We start from the raw sequence: 12,174 nt of genomic DNA, 5'->3' as shown, positions 1-12,174 counted from the left end.
TAAAAACAATGGAGAAAAAAAATGTGGGACATTTAGTCAGTGGATGAATAAATATTCACGAAATTAATGAAAGTAAACTAGAGGTACATGTATCAACAGGGATAATGCTCAACGTGGGTAAATATTCAGCAAAAATAGATTACAGAGTAATATGTATAGTAGGAGACCACTAATACAAATTTTAAAGTCATGCAAAAATACATTGTTTATGGGAACACATGTATAGTAAAAGTGTAAGACCATGCATGGGAATGAAAACAACCAAATTCAGGATGGTGATTGTATCTGGGGAAGAAGGGGCATTGGGACCACAGAGTAGTACGCAAGAGGCTTTCCACTATACCTGTAATATTTAATATATAAAGTTTAATACGTATATTTATTTAAAAATATATAAGTTCCATACAAGGCCTCCTTTGTAAACCTTACAAAAAGGTACACAACACCTCAGAGGCATGGCTTGGATACTACATTAATGAAAGCTGCTGACACAGCCCCGTGTCAGGGCTTATAACTTGGAGAGCAGAATGGCCCCCTCAGTCAGTGGTCCTCAGAGGAGATGTAACCTATATAACCATATGTACCAGCCTGACTATGTACATCAGAAAAACAAACCCATCTTATCCTCCTTCCTAGCATCTCAGAGTCCAAGGGTGAGCTCTTCCTTCTGCCTAAGGCAAACCCCTCCAGCTGAGCTGAGCTTATTTCTCCTCGACTTTCCTTTATCATTAAACCCTCATTCCTGCAGCTTCAGCCTTGCTTGCCTACTTGCCCTTTCTCCCAGCCTTTAACCCTATGTTTCTATTTGCTGCTACTCCATCCCACTGTGGTCTGGTTTTCTCTTCCACCACATCACTGAAGTAGCTGTCATCCATAAAGTCATCAGCGCCCTCTAACTCAAAGACAGAGAGCCACTCTGTAGTTCTTGCCTCATTTGATCTTCACAATATTTGGCACCTTCCTTGGAAATTCCTCTTTTGGCTTCTGGGACCTTATTCTCTCTTGAGTTTCCTTCCCTTGCCTGCTAGTCTGTTTTATAGGCCCTTGTTCTATCACCCAGCTTGTGAATACTAGTGTTCCTTCCTCACCCATGCTTCTCACTCTCTTCTAGTTAAGTAGCTTCAACATTCACTTAACAAATATTTATTGAACACCCACTCCATGCTAGGCTCTTTTTCTCAGTGCTAGGGATTTAGCAGTGATAAGGCCCTACCCTCGTGGAGCTTACACTCCAGTGAGGGGAGATTGGTAACAACAGTTTAAAAAATAGATCTATAATATTTACATGTGATAAGTTCCACGGAGAAAGATAAAGGAAAGGAAGGGGATACATAGTGCAAAAGGAAGGGGCAGGTTGTATTCATTGTATAGCAAATGGTCAGGAAAGCCTCATTTAAAAATTGACTTTGCAGTTGACCTGAAGGGAGTAAGAATTGTGAACCATGTGGATATTTGGTGGAAGTGCAAATGCAAAGACTCTGGAGTGAGAGTGTTCCAGTTTGGGACATGTTGAGTTTGAAAGGCCTATTATACATTTAGGTGCAAATGCCAGCAAGAAGATAGATAGATAGATGATGATAGATAGATAGATAGATAGATAGATAGATAGATAGATAGATGATAGATATAGATAGATAGATAGATAGATCTCCTCTAGAATATAAGCTCCATTAGAACAAGAGCCTATAAAATAGACCAAGTTCCCACAAGCCAAAGGGAAGAAATCCAAAAGAGAATAATGTCATGGAAGCCACAAGAGGAGTTTCCATAAGGAAGGTGTCAAATATTGCAAAGATTGAGGTGAGGACTGCAGAGTAGCTCTCTGTCTTTAAGACTTAGAGGGCCTTGGTTACTTTTTGGATGATAGTCTTTTCATATATACATATGATATTTATATGTATTATATATATACAGTAAAGTAGATTTGGGGAGGAACAGGTTTGCTAGAGGTGAAGAGAGAATCAAGAGTAGTTTAATTTGGATAAGGTCAAATGATAGTGTCTGTTAGAGATCAACATAGAGATATACAATAGGTACTTGAATTTATTCAAGAAATACTTATTGGGTACTTGGAATTCCATGTCTGTTAATAGCAGAGTAGTTTATATTGGATTAACCCTTTTGCAAATAATAATTATAAACTCTAGAGGAAAAAAATTACCTAAAGGTATTAAAGAGAAACCAAACTAGAGAAGAGCTGTCACTTAGAAGAAGAGAATGGCACTAGATGAGTTTCCTGTTTGTTTTTTTTAATGGCTTTCTGCCTAAGGGCAATCACCAGTCAGTGTCATGCTGGGGCATTTAGAATGTGGATAGAAACCCACAGTTTTGGGGTGCCTGGGTGGCTCGGTTGTTAAGCATCTTGGCTCAGGTCATGATCCCAGGGTCCTGGGATCGAGCCCCACATCACATCAGGCTCCCTGTTCTGCAGGAAGTCTGCTTCTCCCTCTCCCACTGCCCCTGCTTATGTTCCCTCTCTCACTGTGTCTCTCTCTGTTAAATAAATAAATAAGATCTTAAAAAAAGAAACCCACAGTTTTGATGAATTTATTTGAGGAATTAGCAGACAGAGTTTGAGGTTATCGCAATTGGAAAATGGTAGTGCTGGTGGGGTATCCTAGAAAGGAGAGAATCGCAGAGGAGAGTTTCCAGAATCTGTGCATTAAGTTTTCCCAATCTCTGGCTGATCTCTGAACTACACACATGTAGGGCAGACTTCAATCAGCCCAATTAATGATAAAAGAACTGAATGGAAATTTCAACCCTTGCCCACTACAAAGGAGAACAATTTAGTAACCAAGTTAACTCTTCAGTAAAAAAAAGATTCAAAGCTTAACATAACAAAAACCATAGTCTCTACAATGTACCATTTACAATGTGCAAGCACAATCCAAAATTACTAGACAATAAAAAAAGCAGAAAAATGTGACCCATAATCAAGAGAAAAGACAATAGATGGAAATTGATCCTAAGATGATGCAGAAATCAGAATTAGGACACAATTATTTTAAACTAGCTATTGCAACTGTTCAATGACACAAACAAAAATATGCTCATAATGAACAAACAAGAGACTGCAGCAGAGGGAAAGAAACTGTAAAAAAGGAAATAAACAGAAATTCTAGAAGTGAAAAATTTAATATCTGGAATTAAAAATTCACTTAATAAGCTTACCAGATGATTGGAGATATTGCATGGAAGAGTCAGTGAGCCTGAAGGTAGATCAATAGAAATGATCAAAACTGAAGGCAAGAAAACAGTTGAAGAAAAATTAAGAGCACCTCAATGACTTGAGTCAACATCAAAAGTTCTAACATAGGTGTAACTATAAGCCCCAAAGAAGATGAGAGAGAAACTAGTTCAGAATTTTTCTTTTTAGAAAATAGTGGCTAAAATTTTTCTAAATTTGGCAAAAAGACTTGAAATTACAGATTCAAGATGCTTAGTAAACCCCAGGCAGAATAAGTAAATTAAAAATAAAATTGAATTAAAATAAAAATAAAATAAATAAACCAAACCAAACCAAGACATATTATACTCAAACTACTAAGAATGAAAGGTCCTTAAAAATATTTATGGAGGGCACCTGGGTGGCTCAGTCGTTAAGCGTCTGCCTTTGGCTCAGGTCATGATCCCAGGGTCCTGGGATCGCATCCCACATCGGGCTCCCTGCTCGGCAGGAAGCCTGCTTCTCGCTCTCCCACTCCCCCTGCTTGTGTTCCTGTTCTCGCTGTCTCTCTCTGTCATATAAATAAATAAAATCTTAAAAAAAAAAAATATTTATGGAGCACCTACTGTGTGCCAGGCAGTTTTGAGCAGTGGAATAAATAATACACAAGACAGTTGTAGTTCCTCTACTCACAGCCAATACAAACGTCATTCTCTAAAATACACTTTTTTACTGAGAAAACGGTTTTTTTTTTTTAAAGATTTTATTTATTTATTTGAGAAAGAGAGACAGAGATGGCAAGAGAGAGCACAAGTAGGGAGGAGAGGGAGAAGCAGACTCCCTGCTGAGCAGGAAGCCTGATGCAGGGCTTCGACCCCAGGACCTTGGGATTGTGACCTGAGCCAAAGGCAGATGCTTAACCAACTGAGCCACCCAGGCGTCCCAAGAAAACATGATTTTAAATATCAACTGATCATGGGGCACCTGGGTTGCTCAGTCGGTTGAGTGTCCAGCTCTTGGTTTTGGCTCAGGTCATGATCTCATGGGTTGTGGAATCAAGCCCAGCGCTGGGCTGTGCGCTCAGTGGGGAGTCTGCTTGGGGAGTCTCTCCCTCTGCCCCTCCCCCCACTCATGTGCTCGCTCTCTCTTTCTCTAAGATAAATGAATAAATCTTTTTTTTTTTTGAATAAATCTTTAAAAATAAATAAATAAATAAACATCAACTGATCATTACCTGGGTGACCCATAGATCATACACATGTCTAAAATGGAATTTATCTTTTCTCCAAAGTTACTCCTTTCCTTATATTTCCTTTTTCAAGAAGTGATACCACCTGCCACATTCTCCCATAAAAGAGAAGACTGGAGTCCTGCTAGACTCATCCTTTCTTTTCTTTACCTCAATGAGACATAGATTCCGGCTATTACACCATTACATAGCTCAAACCTCTTTCCCCCTTCACAGCTGCTGTCTTAGTTCAATCCTTTATCATTTATGGCCTGGAAGCCTCCTAAGGTGTCATCTGTTCTTTCTTCTTTTAGCTGCCAGAATTGTTATTTTAAGTCCCAATTCTTATCATGTCACTTTCCAATATAAAATCTTCCAGTGGTTTTCCATCCCTTTGGAAATAAACTTTCTTCACCTCAGCATGACCTACAAGGTCCTTTAAGATCTGGGTCCTGCTGAAATCTCCAGCCTTAGTCATATCAAATCATTTGCAGTTCTCTAAATGAGCCATGGTATCACACCTCTGTAGCTTTGCCAATGTTGATCTTTTGTGTGTGGTGTGGGGGAGGTTTTTCTTCTCTCATTTCTCTGGCTAATCTGTACTCATCCTTCAACCCCCACCTCAAAGATCACCTCCTCTTGTAAAACTTCCCTTACTCCTTTTCCCAGCAGAATTGGATGTTCCCATGCTCCTCCAATTTTTAAAAAATGTTATTTATTTATTTATTTGAGAGAGAGAAAGAGAGAGAGCATGAGCAAGTGGGGGAGGGGCAGAGGAAGAGGGAGAGAATCTTAAGCAGACTCCACGCTGAGCATAGATCATGATGCAGGCTCAATCTCATGACCCTGAAATCATGACCCAAGCCCAAACCAAGAGTTGGATGCTTAACCAACCGACTGAGCCACCCAGGCACCCCATCCATGCTCTTCCTTTTTGATGTCATGGCATCCTGTGCTTATTTACCTCTGTTATAGCTAGTGTTCCACTATACTCTCACCATTGATTTTCCTATAGGATCAGGTCTTATTCATCTGTAGATCTCCAGAACATGGCATATAGTAGATACTTGATGTTTGTTGAATGAGTGAATGCCTGAGTAAAACAGAGTTTGAATTGATTATCTAAATGGAGCCTATCCATTTTTTAGCCACTAAGATCTTCTTTGCCGTGATAAACTTTCCCAAGATAAAAATATCCACGTGAAAAAAAGCAGAAAAGAACTTGAGGCAAAAGCCCAAGGAGAGGGACTTTGTACACATGCTTAGGTAAAGAGACTTGAAGATGCTGAAGCATACTGGGCTCAACGATGACTTGAGCTAAATGATTCACCTCCTTAGGTGACCACCTTTTTGTATGATCATTAGCGCATGGGTAGACCAGCTGGCCTAAATTGGGAGAGCAGTCTTTTTCAGTGAAATTGTTTTTGCACTCTTTTCAACTGTAGACTACCCTTATTTGCTTTTTATACCACTTATTGTACAATAGTGCTCATGCCCACCATTCATATTCTTGGGGACTTTGCTTCTAAGCTAGATTTAGGAGGCTCTTTTATGAGCCTATTTCATAGACTCACAAATGTATTTAAGCAACTCATTTGCCAAAACAAGGCCTAAATTTCTCCAAAATATCTTTCGTTTGCAATCATTTTCAGCTCATCAGCATTATTGATTTCAGATCCACCATGATGGGAAATGATTCTCTCTGAACTTAGAGACCAGCTCCAACCAGGAAGATGGAACCCACAGAAAGGTTTGACTCTCACAGCTGAACAGGTGTGAGTCATCTTTAACTTTGTGGGGAGGCCTCTGGTACTGCATCACTCTGATATCAGCTGCTCTTGCTTCTGTTCCATCTTCCTTCTGCCAAAGCTGGCTGGGTACAGGGCTAGAAACCAGGTGAGCCAACACTTACCTCTGCTCTCACTGGTTTATACCAGTCCTCTTCTCTGTGGCCTGGTGTTCTCCTTCTAGGAGCTTCCAGACAAAATCATTCTCTTATAAAGTTTCTAATATGACCCCTCCTTGAAAAGTACGCACATATTTTGTTTTTCTTGTTTCTGAAGCTAATTACCACATTAGTATTTTCTGTAAATACCTCTTGACTTACCCAGTATTCTTGCCCTGAACCCACTTAATAGATAACATAGGGAGGGCTCTTGAAACCCGAGAGGCAATATTCCTCCAGAATGTCCAGCCCAAGCCATATATAGCAAGTCTGTTGCCAACTCTCTACCTCTCAGAAACTCTGTTAGAATGAGAGAGACCCCTTTAAAGTTCACTAAAAAGCAATTTAGATGCAGCAGAAGTATCAACAACAAAGGTATACCAAAGAAGGAAAATAAGTTGTCAAGAACAGTGAGTAATGGTAGAGTTTAAAAAAAATCAATATCTGTTCACATATTTCTGTGCATGGGGTGCATCCATCAAAGTGAGTGGGTGACATTTGTCCCAGCCTGGCTGAGCCAGCCAGTGCTGCATGACTCACCTTCTGTGCTATCAGCAAATCACCAAGCCTCTTGCCTGGGAGTTAACAAACTCACTAAAGAAATTCTATTCTCAATCTGTCATTAATTGAATCTTTAAATGTAATCCAGTTGCCAGCCAATTTATAAATTTCCCCCATATTCTCTAGCTTATTTCTAAGTTTCCTTCCAATCACTTTTGCAGCCTGGCTGGATTTGTTTGGATTTATCTTAGTTTGCTTTGAGGAGGAATTGAAATACCTCTGTCTCTAAGAAGATCACTGTGTCTCCACCACAGAGGTCAGGTAGAGCAGAGAGGTGATCTCATAGGGTTTTTCCACCCAGTGATTTTGATTTTTAAAACAGCTATGTGAAAGCCCCAATCATTGCCTCTTAAAATCCCCTTTGTGCTCAAAGAGGAAGCTTGGCAAATAGTTCCAGCAAAGTATCAGGAATATCAGATAGCACTGATTCACCAAGTTCTGGAAACAAACCTCAGTTTCTCCAATTATTGGTTCAAGATGAGAAAACTTCCCTCTCTCAAGTACCAGTGAGGTAACAAAACAGAGATCAGCCTGTCCTGTGACAAACATGACACATGAGTTGACAAGTGTTCCATTTTTTTCCACCCCAGCTCATGCTGTGCCCTTCTGGCTACATTGCTTCCCTGGGTTCTCTATTTAAGTCTTACTCATCTTTGGAGGTCCCACTCTCTCTCAAGAACCTTTCCCAACTTATTAGCTCAGAGGGAGCTTCTCTGGCCCATATGCCAAAATCTCTTAAAGGACACTTAGTGTAGGTTTTCCAGGGTAGGGACTGTGCTGAATTCTTATTTGTACACTGATGGGATGATGGTGCTCAGCTTACAGCACTGGTATGCAATGCCAGCTGGGCATCAGAATCACCCATGCAGCTTTTAAGACAATACAAATGTCCAGGCCCCACAACAGACCTTCTGAATCAGAATCACTACTTAGGTGATCTTACAGATCTTCCTCAACTTACGGTGGTATTACATCTTAATAAACCCGTCGTAAGTTGAAAATACCACAAGTTGAAAATGCGTGTAATACACCTAATCTACCTACCAAATATCACAGCTTAGTCTAGCCTATCTTAAACATGTTCAGAACACCTACATTAGCATATAGTTGGGCAAAATCATCTAACACAAGTGCATTTTATAATGAAGTGTTGAATATCGCATGTCATTTATTGAATACTGAAAGTGAAAAACAGAATGGTTGTCTGGGTACAGATTGGTTACAAGTGTAGCAATTGGGCGCCTGGGTGGCTCAGTCAGTTAAGCGTCTGCCTTCTGCTCTGGTCATGATCCCAGGGTCCTGGGATTGAGACCTACGTTGGGCTCTCTGCTCAGTGGGGAGCCTGCTTCTCCCTCTCCCTCTGCCTGCCACTCCCCCTGCTTGTGCTCTCTCTCTCTCTCTGTGTCAAACGAATAAATAAAATCTTTTTTAAAAAGTGTAGCAGTTGTTTATTCTCATGATCACGTGGCTGACTGACATCACAAGAGAGTATCCTATGGTATATTGCTAGTCCAGGAAAAGATCGGTATTCGAAATATGAAATATGGTTTCTACTGAATACATATCATTTTACACCATTGTAAAGTTGAAAAATCATAAGTCAAACAATCGTTAAGTTGGGGACTGTCTGTGTATAGGCAGGCACTTTTTAAAACTTAGACTTTCATCATAAATCTTGTGATGGTGTGTGGTGATTGCTATGGCAACCTCCTTCCCCCCACCTCTAGGTCCCCAGTTCCTACTCCCTTCCTTTCTTACAGAACCTGCATGTATTCAGAGAGCCACCCCTCCTCAGCATAGTCCCCTTGCTTCAGAGGAAGCATCGCCTCACCTTCAGCATGAAGTGAGGACCGAATGGTCTGAAGCTAAATACCATGGTTCAGTAATAGGTGTGTGACCCAATTCTGGCCTTGGAGAGAAGGAAGAGGAGTGGGGGAGACTTCTGGGAAGGGTCCTTCTCTTGTAGGAAGCTTTACTCTTTCCTGCTGTTAAACTAGTGGTTACTGGCAGCCACCTTATGATCTTTCTCTCTCCTCTCCCCTCTCCCCCAGAGGGAGTAAGTCTTAGGATGAGAAACTGTGAAAAAACCTGGATCCTTGAGGGTGGATCAAACCAACCTGAGTTGATCTAAATTTAGACTGCTACTTATGTCCATTAATAAATGCCTAATTGTTTAAGACAGTTCTCTTACTCATGCCTGAAATATCCTCCTAGGTACATTTGTTTTTATTCCTTCTATCCCAAGTATCACCTGGCACAATGCCCTCTTTAATAAATGCTTAATAAGCATTTGTTGAATGAGTGAATCCACAGTCATTGAGCACTGATATATGCCGAGAACTGGAGATAAAGTAGTAATTAAACAAAGTTCCTGTCATCATGGATTTTACACTTTCGTCGGAGTAAAACCGCCTTAGTGGGTCAGGTTAGCAGCCTCTGTAGAGAAATAAGCTTTTTGTTTCTATTTGTGCAAGTAGATGGGTTCAACCAACATAAGTGGTTAGAATGAGAACACTGTGCCAAAGGATCACTGCTAAGGAATTCACCTGACCACCAGAGTGACTTTCTGCAGTTAAAGAAAAAGGAAATAACAAGTGGGATCATGAAGAATACTTTGTCCCCAAGTTCATGACTCAGAGGAAAAACGACGGTGCTCTTATTACTGTATCTCAGCCACAGAGCATACGACATGTAACTGCAGAGGACCAAATGGGGAGTAACAATTTGAAAGGGCTAAGAAAACTTGATTTTACTAAATAAATGGAATTTGGAGAAGGGAAAACGGATGACCTACTGAGTGTCAATCTGTGAGTATATGAAAGGTAATCACGAGGTAGGGATCAACTCACCTCTAGCTCTTCCCTCTGTATGATGCCCATCACTGAAGATTATGGAAGGAATGACCTGGTGAGGGAAATGCCTGATGTGAAGGCAGATGTTGGGTAGCAGCAGGCCTGGTCAGAAAGCAAATTCAGAGGGGTAGGGTAGGAAGGAGCAGTCCAGCACAATGAGTTGAGGGGCAAAATCAAGAAGACTAACAATGATGCAAGGCAAAGGGAAACATTCCAGACCTAGAGAGATGAGGGCTTCATGGACCAGGGCTCAGGAACTTGGAGGCCTGACACCAGAGAAATGAGAGTCTAGGACATTGACCCTCCTGTCCTGAGGTCAGGCCTTAATCATAAACTCAGTACCAGTGGACAGACAGGAGACTAACAAAGCATGACCCCTTCCAGGGCAGGAGGTGTCACAAAGGCCTTATGAGATAAGGTACACGAGATGGTCAGTGTTGTGTAAATATTCAGTGGGTAATTGAGCTCATCAGGCTGCCCTGTAAGATGGCAGCAGTCAGGCCATTCTTGATCCTTAAACATTAAAATCATAGGTTATTCTGGAACTGGCACAAATTTCAGCTCCCTGAAACAAAAAGACAATTGTGATGGACATTTTTTTTTTCTCCCACAACTTGCATCTCTGCCCCTTGTGATAGCATTGAAGTTTTTGGGGAGAGGCCACTCTCCTCTGCCCACAAACCATGTGGCCCAGGTGAAGCCAATTCCCAATCACATGATCCTATCTAGGAGTGGGTGAGCAACTTGGCTTGACTAATTAGCATGTTCCTTCTCCCTAGACACAGTGATTGGTTCAGGGATGGGCATGTGATCCAAGTTGGTCCAGTGAAAGTCAATTCTGAGATTTTTGCTGGAAAGGCTGGGAAGAGGCAGCTCTCTTTCTACTGGGTTGTGGAGCTGTACAATGTAGAACATAAACACAGAGCTGGCAGGAGTCACTGCATGGGGAGGGCTTGCCAGCAAATGGAACCAATCCAGAGGAGGGCAGGGCTAAGAGAGAGAGAAGGAGAGATTGCAAGGCAATAATTCTGGCAATTTTGAGTCTATGGTACCAGCTGTGCCTAAAGACAGACCTATTCTTGATCTTCTCTGTTACTATTGCTTAGGGCAGTCTAAACTGGGTTTCTGTTACTTGCAACTTGGTGTCCTGAAATGATAAATAATGGGAGACCATATTACGATAATTTGCTTTTCCATCTCAGGTGAGTTGATGAGATCCAGCCAATCAACTTACATAGTGCTTTCTATTGCTAAATACTGTTCTAAGCACAGGGGATAAAACCATGAATACAACTGAGTCCTTGCCCTCAGGGAACTTAACTCCTAGCAGGAGGAGATAGCTATTAAACAAGTCAAAATAAATATACATAAGAAAGGTTTAGGCATATATAAAAAGAATCAAGAGGAATACATTGAATCTTGAGCAGGAGAGGCTGTTTTTAGTGGGTGTAGGTCTCTTGAAGGAGGTAGTGACACTCGAGATGAGGTCATAATAATAAGAGGTGCCGCTCAAGATGAGAAGAATGCCCCCACCAAAAGAAGAGCAGATATAAAGGCCCTCAGACTGGAACAAGACTGGCCTATTCAGGAGACAGAAAGAAAGTGAGTGTGGCTGCAGTGTCCTGAGTGAGGGACAAGTGGAGAGAGATGAGACTGGACAGGTAAGCTGGGGCAGCCGTTGAGCTTCTGAGAGTTTGGGTTTTATTCTGAATGCAGTGGGCACTCACTAAGAGGACCTGACTTACCTTTTAAAAACATTATTCCCATTGTCGGGTAAAGGTTGGACTAAAGGAAGACAAGAGGGAAGTAAGATCTATTAGGAGATAATGCAGGAGTCCAGGTGAGAAATGATGGAGGGACCCTGGACCAGGGTTAGAGCAGCAGACATGGAAATGGACAGGTGGTGGATTTGGGATACATTTGGGAGGTGGAGACAATAGGATACACTGATGGGTTAGAAGTGAGGTGTGAGGAAAAGGGATGATTCAAGCACAATGATCAAGTTTTAGTCCAAGTGGTTAGGTGGATGATGGTGTCACTTACAAAAGTGAGAAATCCAAGTTGGGGAGCAGACTTGGGGTAGGAAAGAATCCATATTTTTTTTTTTTAAAGATTTTATTTATTTATTTATTAGAGAGCGAGCGAGAGAGAAACAGCATGAGAGGGGGGAAGGTCAGAGGGAGAAACAGGCTCCCCGCCGAGCCGGGAGCCCGATGCGGGGCTCGATCCCAGGACTCCGGGATCATGACCTGAGCCGAAGGCAGTCGCTCAACCGACTGAGCCACCCAGGCGCCCCAGGAAAGAATCCATATTTCTGTCTTAGCTGTGTGAGACGTTCCAAGTAGAGATGTCAAGTGGGCAGTTGGTTAGTCACACCTGGAACTCAGCAGAGATGTTTAGGCTGGAGATAGTTACTTGC

General features: G+C 41.6%; 1 long non-coding RNA gene across 1 annotated transcript in view; it reads left to right on the top strand.

The window, feature by feature from the left end:
• The window catches only part of LOC145715853 (uncharacterized), a 32,991-nt gene that overhangs the window by 13,606 nt on the left and 7,211 nt on the right, over positions 1–12,174 (top strand). The gene's annotated exons all lie outside the window — the stretch shown is intronic.

Source organism: Leptonychotes weddellii, chromosome 6 (genome assembly GCF_054177405.1).
Source record: "Leptonychotes weddellii isolate Sample4059 chromosome 6, ASM5417740v2, whole genome shotgun sequence".
In the NCBI taxonomy this organism is placed as follows: Eukaryota; Metazoa; Chordata; class Mammalia; order Carnivora; family Phocidae; genus Leptonychotes; species Leptonychotes weddellii.
Note: the sequence above shows the minus strand (reverse complement) of the source record. Positions and strands in the feature narration are given on the sequence as shown.